Source organism: Macaca nemestrina, chromosome 3 (assembly GCF_043159975.1).
Source record: "Macaca nemestrina isolate mMacNem1 chromosome 3, mMacNem.hap1, whole genome shotgun sequence".
Taxonomy (NCBI): domain Eukaryota; kingdom Metazoa; phylum Chordata; class Mammalia; order Primates; family Cercopithecidae; genus Macaca; species Macaca nemestrina.
Genome location: NC_092127.1, coordinates 23,423,344 through 23,442,678, shown reverse-complemented (window position 1 = coordinate 23,442,678; position 19,335 = coordinate 23,423,344).

Below are 19,335 nucleotides of genomic sequence, written 5' to 3'. Positions count from 1 at the left end.
CGTGGCGGGGAAGAGGAGGGAGAGTTCCTCTATTCATCTCCTGAGCTTGCTGGGGGATCTGTCAAGCATGTGTTCCTTCTGTCCTATTAGGCTATGATGTGGCAGATTCAGTTATATCCTTCAGAAGTTTTGAGTTTCTGTCTAAAGAGAAACTCAAAGAGCAAAATCTCGCATTGCTTCATAATATGGCAAATGCTTTGAGGGTGATCCTAGTCTTGTGTTTATGTTAGACTCCGTCCCTCTAATGGTCTTCCCCGAGGTTCCATAAAATGTGAAGGTTGTTCACCTTCCTCTTCAGCTTCGGCTCAGCACCCCAGCTTCATATGTCGTCTTAGAATTCAGTAAATAGCCAATGGGGAAAATCAGCTGTATGTGTGTGAGTCTTCAACTTTCTAATTCATAATGCCAGTCCTGCTAAATATAACTGCAAAAATATATGCTGGTTTTCTTTCCTCCTAGCAAAATCCCTCTGCTGGGCTAATCCCGATCCTAAGAAATTCTCCTAAGGAATAAAACACTGAACAATTGTCTGTTCACCTCAGAATGATGATATTATTTCTGGAATCCAAGTTCTGTTGTTTAAAGGAACCAGAAAATACAGATAGATACATATATATATGTGTGTGTGTGTATGTGTGTGCACGTGTGTGCATATATATGTGTGTGTATATATGTGTGTGTATATACATATACACACAGACATATATATATTTTAAGTAGTATAGGATTTATTGGAAATAATTATTTCATGGCAAAAGTCTGCAATTTTTAAAAATTTTTGTCGTTAAGTATTACAGTTGGTGATCACCTGAAAAGTAGTCTCATTTTAGTTATTAGGATGAACAAAGTTTAGTGTGGAGAAAGGAAAAGATATGGTGGGTTAGCAGAAAAGTGTAATGGTGTTCAGACAACTATTTGGAAATATGAATTTTATATCAGGAAAAAAAAACATGTCACCAAAAAGAAGGAATTTAGCTTTTATATATTTTGTAAAATGTCTTTTCACTGAAAAGTGCTTAAAGTTTCATTTATTGTGTTCATTTGTGTTTACATTTCAGAAGTAGAGTTAGTCTCTTTTTTCTTTTACCTTAGCTATAAAAGAATATTAAATGTTCTCAGTAACAAAACCACTTTCAAAGAAAGTAAGTCTGTGAATCAAATCATAAATGTGCAGCCAAGAATTTCAGAAATATTCCAAATCAACAACTTATAAAATGGTATAGTTGGTTCAGACATGGTAAGAGAGGGAGGAAACATGATACTACATTTTTCAAATAAAAATTTATTAATAAATATTCAGGAGTGAATCCTAAGAACACAATGATATCTGTAGAGATACCCAAAATCAAAATTGTTCTTTACTTTCTGGGTCAAAGAATAATAAAGATCAGTATCTTTACTTCATTAGGTTTATGTTGTATTTTCTTCTCATTTTGGAATGACTAAATGGAACATAAAGCACACAGATTTATTGAAAGTAAGTAAAAGTCAATAAACAATTTGTATCTAATAATAAGCTACTATATTAAACCCTTGATTTTTATCAAAGGAATCTAATTATTGAATTTATTTGTAATAATCCTGCAGTTTTGAGACATTAGTTTTGTGTGACTTGTTAAAATGACTGGTTGGATTATACTAATTTGAATATTAGTGAACTTTCCTGATGATGCTAATATTTTTCCCAAGAAAAGTTTCCTATCATTTTGAAATGACAATCAACACACAGAGATTAGTGGTTAAGAAAAACAAAATAATGGAAAGAAAAACTACTTGCACTTAACATAGAGAGTTAAACTCTCATGCCAGTTTTGCCAAATGTGAATTTCAAATACCATGTTTTATACATACATACAAAAATAAAATATGTGATTATATTTTATTTTTCTTCTCTTTTTACATTACCCTTTATAGTCTCTATTTGTGTTTCACTCAAGGTGGAAAAGAAACAATAGTTGACAACAATTTCTTTTCCTAGGAACTATACTTACTTGCAAATACATTAACTATCATCACCTCAGATTTTATATGTGCTACATGTCTGTCGGTGAACTGCACTGCAATGTGCCCAGGTTGAAATATTTTGTGTGCGTGTGTGTGGGAAATCTCATCATCAATGTCTCTGAGTTTCCTCTCTTGCATTAGCAAATTTTACTAGTGAGAAATTTTATAATTCCTGGATGTAAGTTATAAAAATGGCTGCCAAATTTTTTTTGAGCCAAGTGAAGGTTTGAGGGTGGAAACCACAGTTCCATGCGCAGACTTTTCACTTAACTCCCAACTTCAGCCCAAGTGCCACCACTTGCAACGACACTCACTGTCGTTTAGGGGGACTGTGGTTCCAACTCTCTCAAAGGTAAAGCTTTGACTCTTCTCCCAGGATTGTTGGAGTGGGAGTTATCCAGCTGCTTGGGAAAGAAAAGAGAATTTTGGAGGAAGGCAGGTCAGCCCCAGCTGTCTCTGTTTTGGAGAAGCACTTGAGGCTTCTGGACTCTGAGGCCTTAGGTGATCTCAGCACCAACCAGCTTGCTTCTGGATTTCATGCAATGCCAGCACATGTTTTACTGCTCTCTCCATGCTAAGTTAGGTATGGCTGCTTTCAGCTTCCAAAATATTGGTGCTGCTGTCCTCTCTCCTTACTTCTTTGGCTGACAATGTGCACACCATGTTGGGCTGGGCTTTGGAAGAGATTGGTTATAAACACATGTATGAACCACTGACATTATTTAAAGGAAGTCCCTTACTACATTATCTTTAATGACTACATTATATTCTAAACATAATTTTTATGATACTTTTATATCCTTTGCCAGGGTTTTTTCTCAACTATGCAATATTTTTAGATATACAACTCCTGATGTTGAGAAGAGTTCACTGTGCAGGGCTGTTAATTTGGGGACAACTATGGCAATGGTAAAAACTAAACTTTTCTAGACTAATGGCAACAGAGGATGATATTGTAAAGACGAAAACTTTTCTAGACCAATGGCAAAAGAGGATAATACTCTGAATTGAAAAAGAGTCCAACTTCCGAGCATGAGTTTGTTCCTTCCAAAATGCATTTTAGAGGCAAATGGGAAACATGTTTGATGATTGAAAGTAAATCAGTAGAAATGGGTCATTACCAATACACAGAGAAAATATATTCTAAAATAATGGTGATTGAACATAAAACTTGGTGAACGTAGCAGATGGCCTTCAGCTGTAAGAAGCTAAGATACCAAATTATCTAGAGGCACTTCCTGGAAATTACAAAATACAGAGAGGAAACATTGATGGAGATGCCATGCTGATGTTACCTGGTGAATGTTGGAGTGAACATTGTGAACTTGAGGTGATAATCAATAATCTGATTTGAACTAGACCATTCTCATGAGATCAAAGGGAAGGAAGCAGAATTGCAAGGTCCACTGGGTATGAACAGGAATGGAGAGTAGAATTTGGAGGAATGCTGGGGCTCACAGAGACAATCTGCAACCTCGGATTGAGCTGATGTAGAGGCCCAGCTATCTAGTTGAGGACTTACTTCTATGCCTTCCTGCTACATTTTCTTAGCTTCTTCCAGACTCCACTTGTGCACTCTGAATCAAATCTTGGTAGGGAAGCTTCTAGCTTCACTTCAATAAAAGTGGAATTTTGCATTGTGTTTAGATTCTAGGTCTTCTATTTCATGTGTTCATTAGATGGGAGAAAGGTTAGATAATAAGAGAGTCTCAGGCAATCGAAATATAAACTGCTTGATGAGGACTTACTAGACTGCTTTTCGGTGCCTCAAACAAGGACGGTTTCTAACCTGTTGTAAAAAAACAAGTGGAAAACTCATGTGCATGCAAATCACCGCATTAGCTTGAAACATCTATTTCATATCCATGATCTTCATACCTGTTTGGAAATATAAAACAATTCAGTGAGACCAGGTACTTATGGTTCAGGGGTCAATGGAAAACAAGTTTTGTGGGAGCAACTTCAGTCCACTAAAGCCAAGGAATTTCAACAGCTATTTGCATAAGCCTATCCTGAGACCCTCTGGGAAGAACTGTAGAATTTGAGCCTCAAGATAGGTTCTCCATTCAAATATAACAGAAGTCAGATGTTTCTCCTACATATTTAGCCTTCTGATATGAGAATATTGTTTAATTCAAGTTCTAATTTCAACTCAACAATATGATGAAATGGTTTTTGAAACCACTCACCTTGACTTCTCCTTGATTGTTGATTTATTATTTTCTTATTCTGCATTCAATCTTCCTTCAGCTAGAACTGTGCTAAATGATACTTTTTATATTGTTTGATTAGTAGTACATAACACCCTCCAAGGAAGAACATCATAGTCAACATATAAACAGAAAAAAATAGGAATGCAAAATAAAGAAATATAACTAACAAAATGTACACAGAAATCGAAACCATATGATTCAATCTCAAATTTCTGATTTACCACTTACTAGTTATGCAACGTAGTGAAGACAATAGTATCTATTAATAATATCTTTCCATAAATGTAAAATGTCAGCATTTGTAACCATCCCTATGAGCTATTGCAAATATCATATTAGATAATGCCACTTTAAATCACCTACTCGTCAGTTAACTGAGAACAATCAAGGAATAAGTGCTGACTCCTTTCATTCTTTTAGATCTGTAATCTTTTTCTTATTGTCACATAATAATTGTACATATTTATGGGGCACTAAGTGATGTTTTGATAAATGTATACAATATGTAATGTTGAATTAAGGGTAAGTAGAATATCCATTACTGCAAATCATTTTCTTTGTGTTGGGAAGATAGAAAATTCTCTCTTCCAGCAATTTTGAGATATGCAATAATTTATTGTTGACAGTCACCCTACTGTGCAATAGGACACCAGAACTTATTCTTTCTTAGTTCTAATTGTAACTTTGCACCTATTAACAACTTTTCCCCATCTTACTCTCCTCCCTACCATCTCCAGTTTCTGGTAACTACTACTCTACTTTCTACTTCCACATGACATACATTTTTTTCTTTTTTCTTTTTTTTAGCTCTCACAAATGAGTGAGAACGTGCAGTATTTGTATTCTGTGCCTGGCTTATTTTACTCAATGTAATACCCTCCAGGTTCATCCATGTTGCTGCACATGACTTGCTTTCATTCTTTTTATGGATGAATAGCTTTTCATAGTATAAATATACACCACATTTTCTTTATTCATTCATTATGGAACCATTTTTATAATTTCTAATTTCTATATACACATCATTCTTGTTCTTTCATGTCTGTTATTTACATTAATAATCTCTACTCCTTTGTATACACAGATTTCTAAAGTTGAGAGTGTGGGAGCAAGATGAAGAAACAGCGTTATCAATTTCCAGGTATGAAAGAAGCACTATTAATAAGAACTAATTTATTTAAACTGTTTCACATAACATCTTTGGCTGACTTATTCTTTATAACATAATAAAAAGACTACTAGGTTTTACAGTAAATGTATTGATCCCAAAAAGAGAAACCATTTTTACATATGAGCAAATCAGCAAAGTTTTGTTGAGTAAAACACACTGTTTTATCACATACACTTGTATTTGCAAGGACTCTAGAGGATGGCGTGTTCCATTTATCAAAAACCGTTTCCGTTTTCTTCTTATTATTCTTCTTTATAACTAATTCTTTATAAAATCTACTGGCAATATAATGGACAAAATAATTTGATTTAATATAAAGTAAAAATACTTTTTAGGGAATACTCCTTTATTGCAGTGCGATGCTCCTATCTGGATATTTGTATGCCAATTTATTTAAGACTTATTGCTAAGACTTTTAATTCTGAAAGAAAAATAATAGCAAAACAATTGTCCTTGAGGACATCTGAATTGTAAATGAACAAATTTTTAAACAAAAAAGCCAGCACCATTAAAACAAGGCGTAATACATTCCCTATAGCACATACTAGTTTTTCCAAAAATAACATTATGACTCATTTCCTTTAGTTTCAGTTATTTGTTGATTAACATAAATATATATTTGAAGTTCTCATTTGGTAATTACTAGATCTTTTCTAAATGACTAATTTCTTGGCCATAAGTCATATATTTTTGCATGATGGACTGGATTATTTCTAAAAATTGCAGTCAGGCAGAGCAAGCAGAGTCTTAAAGCTTAATTCTAGCTGCAGGTCATTTTTTTTTTTAAATAGATGAGTATGTTGATGTAGAAAATGTCTTTTTACATCAACTTAAAGCATTAAAAATCCAGTTTTTTATCATCTCCATTTCCTTTACTATTTTGAAGAATTAAGATCTTCATATGCACCAATCATTATAAGATGTCATGACTAAATTATGATTTACAAAAGTGAAATATTTCTTCTTCCTTTTTTTTTTTTTTTTTTGAGACGGAATTTCATCCTATTGCCCAGGCTGGAGTGCAATGGTGTGATCTTGGCTCACTGCAACCTCTGCCTCCTGGGTTCATATGATTCTCCTGCCTCAACCTCCAGAGTAGCTGGGGTTACAGGCACCCACCATCATGCACAGCTAATTTTTTGTATTTTTAATAGAGATAGGGTTTCACCGTGTTGGCCAGGCTGGTCTCCAACTCCTGACCTCAGGTGATCCACCTGCCTCGGCCTCCCAAAGTGCTAGGATTACAGGCATGAGCAACTATGCCAGGCCAAAACATTTCTTCTAATCAAGAATGCTTATCATTATCCATTCAAAAAAATTTAAAAATTACAATAAATCCCAATTTGGAAGCATGTTATGGCATGCTTTTTCAAATTTGTCAACAAAGTAAATCAGATTCTCTATTATAGTGATGAAGAAAACAGAAACAGTTTTTGATAAATGGAACACGCCATCATCTAGAGTCCTTGCAAATAGAAGTGTATGTGATAAAAACAGTGTGTTTTACTCACCAAAACTTTGCTGATTTGCTCATACGTACAAATTGTTTCTCTTCTTGGGATCAATATATTTACTATAAAACCTACTAGTCTTTTTATTATAAAAGTATTCAGGCCAGGTGTGGTGGCTTATGCCTGTAATCCCAGCATTTTGAGAGGGCAAGGCAGGTTGATACCAGCCTGGCCAACATGGTGAAACCCCATCTCCATTAAAAATAAAAAAAAAATTACCCGGGTGTTGTGACAGGCGCCTGTAATTCCAGCTGCTTGGGAAGCTGAAGCATGAGAATCACTTGAACCCTCCAAGCAGAGGTTGCAGTGAACCGAGATCATGCCACTGCACTCCAGCCTGGGCGACAGTGTGAGACTTCGTCTCAAAAAATAAAAGTATTCAAACATCATTAATATAATATTGACACAACTCTCACCACGTCTGCATGTCACCTCTGTGATTATTTACTTAGTTGTTTTCGTATTAAAAGTTCTTTCTTTAAAACCAAATCAATTTTATTTGCATAGAAAACTTCATAGCATGCCCATAAAAATGACTTGGAATACACAAGAAAACTACTAAAATAATGAAAACCCTAGTGTGCATTCCCCTATCCTCTTTTTTAAGAGCCCTATCCTCTTTTAAGGTGTCCCACTGTGGGTTCTGCAACATAGTTTTCTAAGCTCCTGCTGAGAAAAATTTAAGTTACATCAGGTGCTAAGATTTGGTTATCATGATCTTGTTGGTTGGTTAAATTGGGTTTACTTTGAACATAGGAGAAGAAAATTGTTTTAATGAGTGAAAATGTTTTCGTATGAATACAAAAGCAAAGCACACAAAACCAGCCTAGGAAGAAACTAAGCAATGTGGAGAAGGAAGATTACTTTATGAGCACTGATAAAATGCAATAAATTGATCCAGAAGGTGGCAAAGTGTGGGTACTGATGAAAAAGTTCAGAGGGGTTCACTGTGAAGGCGGGAGTAGCTTATTCTGAATAATAATTCATTTGTTATAATATATTTAAACACATTGAGTATCAAATATGTATCACGCACTATGTTATGCAGTCTCTGAAAAAATGGTTGTGAAGAAAGTTAGGCCCCATGTCTACTGGAGGAGGCAGATGGAGAATTGCTGCTTTGTGGGGAATTGAAAGAACTCTAGAACACAGAATCCAGGAGTCAGGGAAGAGTCCCAGGTGATGTAAACTGGGTCTTCAAGGATGCACAGGAGTCAGTCAAGACAAGGAGGAGGAAGAAAGGATCCAAAAGAGAAGTGGTTTCTGTGGGAAAGAGAATTTCTGGGGTGCCAGCTGAGTTGGTCTCTCCTGTGTGAGATACCCATCCGGATCCATGGGCAGCCTCTGAGGAGAAAAGTCTCCTTATTGCCTTCATGTCTTTATGCCCCGAAAGCACAACCGCTCAGCGGCCTTCCACAGGTTGCTCAGGGAGGTAACACTCCCTTGAAGCAGTGGAGTATAATCAAACATCTTGGCTCCTCCTGAAACCTGCTCCCATCCGTTTTAAGTAGTTTAGACACATGCTTTTACTCAAGGAAATTCACAGAAACCGCCCCTGCTATACATCTTACCGAATGACTCACGAATTCTCCTTCTCTGATTAATCCTTTTCCTCATCCCTTCCTCTCCCTCCCATCTGCCCTAAGAACAAAGAGCTTGTAAACCAATAAATTGGGCGGAGCCGGAGAGCTCTGGTCCTGAGCAAGTCTCCGAGCTCCCAACCCCTCCGGACCCGCCTTTTTTTTTTTTTTTTTGAGCTGGAGTCTCGCTGTGTCGCCCAGGCTGGAGTGCGGTGGCCCGATCTCAGCTCACTGCAAGCTCCGCCTCCCGGGTTCACGCCATTCTCCTGCCTCAGCCTCCCGAGTAGCTGGGACTACAGGCACCCGCCACCACGCCCCGCTAGTTTTTTGTATTTTTAGTAGAGATGGGGTTTCACCTTGTTAGCAAGGATGGTCTCGATCAGCTGACCTCGTGATCTGCCCGTCTCGGCCTTCCAAAGTGCTGGGATTACAGGCTTGAGTCACCGCGCCCGGCCCGGACCCGCCTTTTAAACGCTTATTCTGTCTCTTTCTAACTCCTTTGTCTCCGCCGGACTCGGGGTATCCGCTGTGTGCTGCCGGGCTGGTTTCCCCAACAGGTTTGTGCAAAGCAGCAGGTACACTGAAGAACATACAAAGAGCGTCACGCAGCCTGAAGCATAATGCGCGTGTGGTGGAGGGGCTTGGCACAGATTCTAAGATGTGAAAGAAAGACCTCAGAGGCTTAGGAGTAGCGTCTTTTTAAAAATATGGCATTAGCCACCAGGGTAATCATTAGAGATGATAATTCCTTCTTAGAAAGTCTACTCAAATTTTTATATTTCATATTATTTTCAAAAGAGTGATGCAATTAATTGCAATATTTCACAAATAAAACCTGATCATCTTGCTTTATACACGGGATAAATGGACTTTGAAGGAGACTTTGTTAGGAAAACAGACATGGTGATGCAATAGATGCATGGTCAGTGTAACTAGGGGCTAAGGAGGCAGGTATGAAAATAGAAAAGAAATAAAATATCAGAAAGATTGTCATCAGAGTCAGGCGTTATTCTGGAGTAAAAGAGAGAGATTTGGTTACCTAGTACATTAAATTAACTGATATTTAAAAGTCAACAAAGAGAGAGGATGCTGTTGGAATTGAGGGAATGAGGGCAAAATAGTTTCTGAGTGAATTTAGGAGATAAAAATAAGGAAGTGAAGCGAAAAATGATTGGACGTCACAGTGTTTTACAATAAAAGTTATACAGATGATTGATTATTAATCTTATCTCTTTAGCAATGAGTAAGTGGGTTGAAAAAAATTGATCTCTAAAGTAAGGTTCTTGTTACTAAAAATTCAAGGTTAAAATTGTATTACAATTTGAATATGGAAATGCTTACCTGAGAATGTTTGGGTAATCAAACATATGTGTACTTTACTTTGTTTCTGGACCATCTGTTATTTTTATTAGTAAAGAAGTATTTAGCTGATTCTTTCTAAGATAATTTTGTCTAATTAAATATATCAGGTATCTACAACTTATTAATCTTAAAATATTTCCAATGTATTGCCACTTGTACACTGAAATGATAGAGGTCTAATAATAAAATTACAGGAAGAATAAGTAAATAATTGGCAAGGTTGAGAAATTAAAATGTAATACAAATATTCACACGTCTTTTTCCTACTCTGGAAAATTTTCAGATCAATTACTCTAAAATACTCAGTGATAACACTCGAAATAGTTTTTGAACATAAACAATAATTGTCTACTAATTAAGTGAAGATAAATGAATGAATGGCTCAGGGTATCTGTAATGATTGACTGACATTTTCAGTCAATAAAAACTCATAATATGTTCATTCCATTTAGATCTGAAACAAATCAATTTTCAAGATTTTAATATAATCTCTTTATGTAGAAATTATCCTACTTTAAAGCTTTCTATTTCTTATGTTCTGTGTTGAATACGTTGTAAACACAACCAAAGTGAGAATATCTTGTCTTTTTTCTTTTAGAAAAGTTATAGAAACATAAGAAAAAATAAGTTTTGCACACTTAGAGAGTAATAAGGATGATAGAGAGGAAAATAAACTATATGTTAATAATATTCTTCACAATGGCTTTCAGATAACCAATGCCCACATTTTTTTTTTTTTCTGCAAGAAGAGGAGTGTCTCTTGAATCAAAATAATTTATATGAAGTAAGAATTGAAAAATACTAAACATTCATTTATGAAGATGATTGCACTGTTTGCTTAATTGGTTACCATAAAGAGATCCTGAAAATATCAAATGATGAGTTAAGGTTACTGAAATAATAAAATAGGTGACAATATGACTTACATGGACACACTTGAACTTATATAACAGAAATGAGAATCTTGTAAAACACAGTGGGTAATACAATTTGTGAGTAATTACTACCTCAGAGGGGCATGAATAAAGCAGAATGATTTCAATTCATGGTAGAATTTATAATAGTCTTATTTGGAGCAGGCATTTCTCACAGCAAGTAGAGATAGAAAATGCATAAATTTCTATAGTCTTCAATCCAACTGCACTGTAAACAGTATCAAGATTACACAAAGTATTAACTTACAAATTCAAAGAATAAAATAAAAATATCTCTTGTAGCTCAAGACAATATCTCAGAAATGTAAGTTAATTAAAATTTTGGCAAAATCAAAAGTGATTTGTGTAGGTATACAAAGCGTGTTGGTTGAGGAACTAGAATTTGAATTCCAAGTATTCTGATTTTTTATGCTTTACTTAGACACCTTCACTATTAGTTGGATAGATAGTAACTATATAAGACATGCATTTGTATATATGTCTATTTAGATATATACACACATGCACATGTAACATAAAACAGATAACATATGACATATACAATATGTTGTTATATAGTCATTACATATGTGTACAACAAAATGAAGAATATAATAGGCTATAATTTTGTAAGTTTGTGACAATATTTGAGTAACAATGGAATTTAAAAACAAAATTCTCACCATATATTTGAAGCAATTCCTTAAGAATTTCAAAACAGTTCAAATTTCAATTAACATACCCACAAAGTCAAAGAGGTACAAACAAGATTACGATACTGTTTTTTCTGTCATTTCCAGGAACGTTCATTAATAAAGAATACATTATTTTTTTTTCCAAGTGTTTTACAGGGTACTGATTGTACCCTGTAATAAGGATGTAATAAGAGAGTAATAAGGATGATAGAGGGGAAAATAAACTATATGTTAATAATATTCTTCACAATGGCTTTCAGATAACCAATGCCCACATGTTTTTTTTTTTTTTTTTCCTGCAAGAAGAGGAGTGTCTCTTGAATAAAAATAATTTATATGAAGTAAGAATTGAAAAATACTAAACATTCATTTATGAAGATGATTGCACTGTTTGCTTAATTGGTTACCATAAAGAGATCCTGAAAATATCAAATGATGAGTTGAGATTACTGAAATAATAAAATAGGTGACAATATGACTTACATGGACACACTTGAACTTATATAACAGAAATGAGAATCTTGTAAAACACAGTGGATGTTGATGTTTGCAAATTAAGTTAGGTAAACATTTTCTGATAAAAATTAATACATTCATTGAAAATTGCAAGTGGTTTTCAATTCCTAGATTTTGAGTATTGCCTTCAATCTCTATTGTATAAAATGCATAACTAAAATTAAATGTTTCCTATGTTACATGATTTATTCCTAAAGAATATTGTCTGCATATGTTGGACTGAGGGTAGGTTTATTTGAATGCTATTTAAATTAATCACTGTCTTCATGCTTCTTCTTCCTTTTTCATTGGGTATTTTGTGTTTTGAAAGTTAAGCTTTTAAAGAAAGGCCTTGGCCGGGCGCGGTGGCTCAAGCCTGTAATCCCAGCACTTTGGGAGGCCGAGACGGGTGGATCACGAGGTCAGGAGATCGCGACCATCCTGGCTAACACGGTGAAACCCCGTCTCTACTGAAAATACAAAAAAACTAGCCGGGCGAGGTGGCGGGCGCCTGTAGTCCCAGCTACTCAGGAGGCTGAGGCAGGAGAATGGCGTGAACCCGCTAGGCAGGGGTGCAGTGAGCTGAGATCCGGCCACTACACTCCAGCCTGGGCGACAGAGCGAGACTCCGTCTCAAAAAAAAAAAAAAAAAGAAAGAAAGAAAGGCCTTTGGAAGTATGCTATCAAATTTTTGCAAAACCAAAAATGAATGACAAAGAATGTGTGTGTATTCCAGGAATGTGTATGTAATCATAGACCCACACGTTTATGTGACTTGGTAGTATATGGATAAAGTGATAATACTGAATATTTCTGGTGTGAGAAATCTTAGTTAATGATTGTTTTCTTCTCCTGGTCTGTGTTTTCTAAAGGGAGCATGAATTATATTTTGTTATAGAGAGAATACATATTATTTTTTAAAGACAAAAAGCTATGGTAGATCAAACAACAGCAAAAAAAAAATTGGCTGTTTTTGAAAAAGAAAATTCCCTGAAAGTAGGACTATTCTAGTTATCATAAATAATGTAAAAAGTTTGGTGGGCAAAGAAAATTTTTGTATACCTACACAGGATAATCAAATATAAAAATGCTTAGGAAGATTAATTTAATGGGATGATTCAGCTGCTGAAACCTATATAAATGCAATATGCTGCGGTTGGCTTTAATATCAGATGTATACAAATTGCTAATGAGCAAAAAGAATAATTGCATCAACTTTTAGCAACTCTGAAATTTATAATTAGTATGGATATCTTTGATAAGTACTTTAAATACCATGAAATGTACAGTGATGGAGTAATGTTCTGTTTATACAGTCTCACACTCACTAGTCAGAATTAACAATACCTTTCAGGTTTGAGATCAACTCAAATTTTGTTTCTTAGCTATAGAAGATATTTTGCTTAAATCTTGCACTTTAGTACTTCAAAACTTCATGTTAAGTGTCAAAGAGTTAAACAATTGAAATACCATAACACTTCATATTCGGGGGGACATTCATTTGTTAGGAATAGGAATTGTCACAGAGCTGTTGCCACTTTCTGACTCGAGTCCTGGGTACACACACAAGATTTTTACCAGCCTCCTTTTGGTTAAGATGGGATCATGTGACCAGGTCCTTGTCAGTTAAGAGTTGGTGTGAGATTTTAGCATACCCTTTCTCTCTTGTGGCTTGAAGTGAAGTGTCCTTGTAGAATGTAGAAATGCAGTCTGGACTCCAGAGTTAGTGGAAAGCTGTAAAGGAGGGTCTCCTGACCCACAGTGGAATCTTAAGTGGGCCAGCCATAAATCTGAGTTTAATAAGATTCCAGGTTGATTCTCTGGCATAGCTCACCTTAACTTAATGAATACAAGCACATTAATTAATAATTAAGAAAATTATGTGCTTCTGTGTTATTTCCTAATATTAAGGTGTTTGGGGTTAGGTAGAACCATACTTTTATTTTCATAATAAAGTTTATTTTTCAACATTCAGCAATCTTATTTGATCCTTTATTTGTCCAAAGCACACAGCAGTACACCCCATTATCATACTCTGTCTTTCCCCAAGGAATTGTATTAGGTAGGAAAAATATAGCGCATTCAACATAGAAATTTCTGTTTCTGCATTCTAAGCCATAGGGTATCATTTATTTTAGCCATGATTCTACTATTTGGGAAATATATTGATTAATCTTATTGGGTTATACAGGAAGGGGGAAAAGTAAGCATAGTAGTCTAGAGAAGTTTAGACAAAAAAACTTACTGTGTATAATACATAACAGGAATTTGGGGTTTGAGAATTTGGGACTGGTAGTCTGAGTAAAATCAGATGAGACATATGACAACTAGCAAAAATGAGATCTCCAGAGAGGGTAGATTTTCAGAGTGAAAAGCAAGGTAGAAGTAGCATCCAGTTTTATAACATTTTCCTGTTTCAAATTATTCTCATTAGATGAAACCTTCAGTTAAAGTCTACCACACATGGTAATCTCATTACTGAAAGTGTAAAGAGTAAAAGAAGTGGTTTGGTATCCAGTGTTGAGACAGTGGTATAGAAAGAGGGCAAGGGTTCCAGGAAAAAAATGGTTTGTTACTAGGCAATCATCAAGAAATTGACTGCAATGTAGGCTGGCTCAGAGGTAAACCAGAGAAAAGCTGTTTCTTGACAGACAGACAAGCAGAAGGTAGTTATTGAAGGAATAAGAATGCAGGAGGATGCAGACTGAAATTCCCACAGCTCCTAGAGTATGTCCTTTGTGTATTAAAGGAAGAAATGATCTCAAAGCTGGAAGAGTTGGAGACAGGTAGGTAAGAGTTCTTTATCTCTTTTATTTTTAACCATGTATTTTGTTGCTTAGTAACATTTGCCACTTTTTAAGACCTCATTTCATAGTGTCCAATGTAAGAGCACATTTAAAAGAATTATATTTTAAATTTAATACCATTGTAAACCAAAAATAACTTACAGAATTTATATATTTTATATATATATACACACACACATATATGCATAATGTAGAATATATATATAATAGGTAGACTATATAATTAAATATGTTTTTATGTCCACAGAGCAGGGAATTCTATATGTAAATTTTCCCCACTTTTCAGTAAGAAGTATTATATACAAATCTTTTTCTTCTACAATATACAGTTGACATCTGTTTCACTCTGTCTAGACAGCATCAGAGTAAGGTAAGAGCCCAGTTTCTGGAGTCCGATGTCTATATTCAAATCATAGCTACATGACTCAGAAAAAGTTACTTAACTTCCAACTGCTTTAATTTCTTCATCTGCAAAATGAAGATAATGTTAGTACATTTGTCTTATGGATTTTGTAAGGATTAAATTACCAAAATACTAACAGATATGTATGTGAATGTTTACGCTGTTCGATAAGTGGAAACAAATATTTGGAAGTTAATCAATCTTGTTGAAATAAGGACCCATGATTATTTTTCTTTCATGACTGATTATAACCAGAGTGTTGTAAGTTGTAGTAAACTAGTTTACATTTTAGTTTGTGTTTGTTCTAATACGTCATTCTCATTTTGGTGGTAGTTTTCATTTCAACTATTATTCTAGTTATGAAATCATTTTAGTTTTATTTCTAGCTAAATGAGGTAATTGTGCATTCCTATATGAATTCTTATTGTCGAATCTGAATACAAAAGATGGTTATAATACTAATAACCAACAAATTGCAACAAGTAATAACTTGAGGACAAATTGTAACAAGCAATAACTTGCAGCAATGGGAAATAAAAATATTGGATTCATATTAGGTTTCATTTGTTGTCATTACTGCAAATTAAAATTGACATTTTGGTTTAATTTGTTTTATAACAGCTGCCATTAATTATATTAATGAGCAATTCTCTTACAAAACTCAGAAAGTTCTTTGATGACTTAGCTCTAACCACCTTACTTATCATTATAGGCAACTGAACTCCGCAGGGAATAACCACTGATGGAGTGATTCATTTTCTCTAACCCTTTAGACCCACTATGTAAGAACGCTTCCTCAGGAGAACTCACGCATGCTTAATTGTTCTTAATCCCATAGCAAAGGGGAAAACAAAATGAATTAAAACCTGTAATAACTAAATGTGTATTCTACCTTTTAAAAACTCTAGTCTTTGCTTTGGTGCTTCCCAACTCACCCTTTGCAATAGTGCAACAAATACAAGTGATAATAATGGAGCTTGAAGGTACATCTGAGAAGGTACATTCTGTCCTCACAGAATCTTTAAATCCAATAATGGGTGTAAAAAGTCATTATTGCTGACACCAAATGATAAGAGAAACCCCTGCAAAAGGGAAGCCATAAAAAAGACTCTTTACTCCAGGTGAGCAATGGGAGTGAATTTAAATCTTGCCAAGTTAGGAAGAGCATAGGAATCTCCATTGGCGGATCAAGATGTTCCCCTATTTTACAGTGGCAGAGGGCTTTAGTTTTGCATTGAGAACTCTAGAAATAGAAACCTCAAACTCAATCCCCATCAGATAGTAGTAACTGATTAAAATTTTGTGTCCACAAAATCAGAAATAGCAATACATTTCTATGTAGCTAATCTGTCACAGAACAAGAGATGCCAAAGGTGAGACTTGAATGAGTGTTTGATGACCTTTGAGGAAAAGCATGCGTGGACATGTAAAAAGTAGAGATTCAGTAAGGGGATGAGTAGAAACAAATTAAAAATTAGTAGAGAAAGATCCTGTGGAATGAGCAATGATGAAACTCAAAGAAGAAAATTTTAACAAGAAACAAAACAGATTTCCAAGGATTTTTGATTATAGCCCAAAAGGTTACATAAGACAAAAATAGCAAAACAAAAGCAAACAGTCTTTTGAAAGAAATGTGTCATAGCTTGGAGAAAAAATGGAATGCAATGTAAATTAAAAGTGAAAAAACAACTATTGATTTCAAGGACAAACCCCAGAAAACAGTAACTTAAGTATAAGAAGTCTGAAAAAGATACAAATTAAAGAGTGGAGAAGTAATAATTCAATAAATAGTTTTAAAATTTCTTTGAACTGCAGCATGTAAATCTTTGTGTAAACTATCTCCCAAGTCTTGAGGAATACAAAGAAAATACATAAATCAACATATATGACTAACCATAAAAGATAAGCAGAAAGTTTTACAAGTTTCCACATAAAAAGAGCAGACTTCTGAAAAAGGAAAAATAATTATGTTAACAATGCTTCATTTGTAATGCTGACATCTACACAAAAAAGTGCCACCTAAATATTATTGCACAAAGGACTATAATTCAATGGTTATGAAAAACAATATGAACTACCAATGGTAATAAGTATAATGGTAATAAGCCTTATTTTTAGGAAACTCGTAGTCTTTAAATCAGTATTCTGCTTTTAGCCAATAATACAATGGAGCCGCAAATACTTTTTGGCTGTATTATTCATAAAAGGAAAAAGTTAAAATCTAAATGTTTGTGTAACATTAATCCTTCTGGACTTTCTATTCATGCGTCTCTTTATGAAGTGAATGCTCCTGTGCTTTCAAACAGCATAATGGACTCTGCTTAAACTTACATTTTAAATCTTTTATGTTTTCTTGAAGATTTTAACTGTTTTCACCAATGTCATTCACCATTTCTGGTGTTCTTCCATTACTTCTCTTGCCACATTTTATTGCAAATTCTTAGTTTCAGTTATGTTCTCCCTTTGGAAGAATGTGGAGAAAAAGTGACCTTATTTCTAATTTACTAGATTCCTACCACTTACTACTATGTTGGGCTTACTTTAATATGCTTAACAAATACTTGTTGAATTAATACATTGCAATTTATTTAGCTGAGTACCGTTTAGTGAAAAGTTTTAATTCAACTGTTGCTGTTACAGATATTGATGGATTCTACTTTTGTTCGTTTAGCTATGTTTTTTTCAAGTTTCTGCTTTGCTACATGGGTTGAATTCATATGCATAAAGTGTATATAATAAATTAAAATCTATTATTTGAGTAATAGTATGCTAAATATTGGATACATAACTTGATAAAATATTAATGTTATCTATTTGACAAAATTATATCTCTTTCATTTGTCATTTAGGGTTTTGCCTGATGTCTACACAAATGCCTAAGACTAAAAATAGTCAGCTTTTTGTTGGCTTTTCAGATCATTTAGACAATGTATTATTTTAAAACACAATGAAATTTTATATTGCAATCCAAATGTATATTTTTATTTAATTTATTTTTGAGTTCTCTTGATTAATCTCTTTGCAAATTGTACTAAAATGACTTTTTTTTTTTTTTTTTTTTTTTTTTTGAGACTGAGTCTCGCTCTGTCACCAGGCTGGAGTACAGTGGTGTGATCTTGGCTTATTGCAATCTCCGCATCCCGGGTTCAAGCGACTTTCCTGCCTCAGCCTCCCAAGTAGCTGGGACTACAGGCACTCACCACCACTCGCAGCTAATTTTTTTTGGATTTTTTTTTTTTTTTTTAGTAGAGACGGGGTTTCACTGTGTTGGCCAGGATGGTCTCGATCTCCTGATCTTGTGATCCACCTGCCCCGGCCTCTCAAAGGGCTAGGATTACAGGTGTGAGCCACCACACCTGGCCAAGATGCCTTTTTAGATTATTATTGTCTCTTTCTCTCAAAGAGTTTTGCTTCTGTTACTTCCTTATGGTGGAAAATGAAAAAAAGTTATTAGATGCAGCTCTGTTTTCCAGAGCAATAATAATATCTATGACCAAGATCAAAAGGTAATTCAACCACTACATACAACTATTTATTAAAAAGATGCTCAAAGTTTTGATTCACATCTTCTGCTTTGGGACCATGGAGTTCCAGGACCCCAAAATGCTGTTGATTACAGAATGGAGAGAGTCAAAGATGCTTTCTGTTTCCAACAGAAACAGAGGCCAAGGGAAATATCTATACTTTTGTATTGCAAACCTATGTCATTTCACATGCTCATTTTTATACGTGATGATTGGACACTCTAAATGCTTTGAAAAATGCACTGACTTTGTGGTTCAAAGAACACATGTTGAAACTAAAGTAAGTCTCAATTACCTTATTTTCCAAAGTATGTAACAATATTGCTCTATTGCAATAAAACCAGGATTGTTGATGGTTGAGAAAAGGGCAATAAAAATAAAACCTAAAGGTCATGCTAAGGCCAGAAATAATGAATCGAAATGAAAGTATATGATCCTGGCATTCATATAAAATAAAATCAACCATGGAAATTCACAATAAGCCCAAGGCTATGCACAAAGTATAATAGAGAAAAGCTGGCCTTAAATGAATCCCAGAGGAGACTGTGCAGAATCGCTCTCTGGATGAAAGATGAATTCCAAAATACTTTTATTTGTTGAAATTATTTGAAATGATTGAAACGGCAAGCACGCTTTGGCATATATTTAGTCACTTC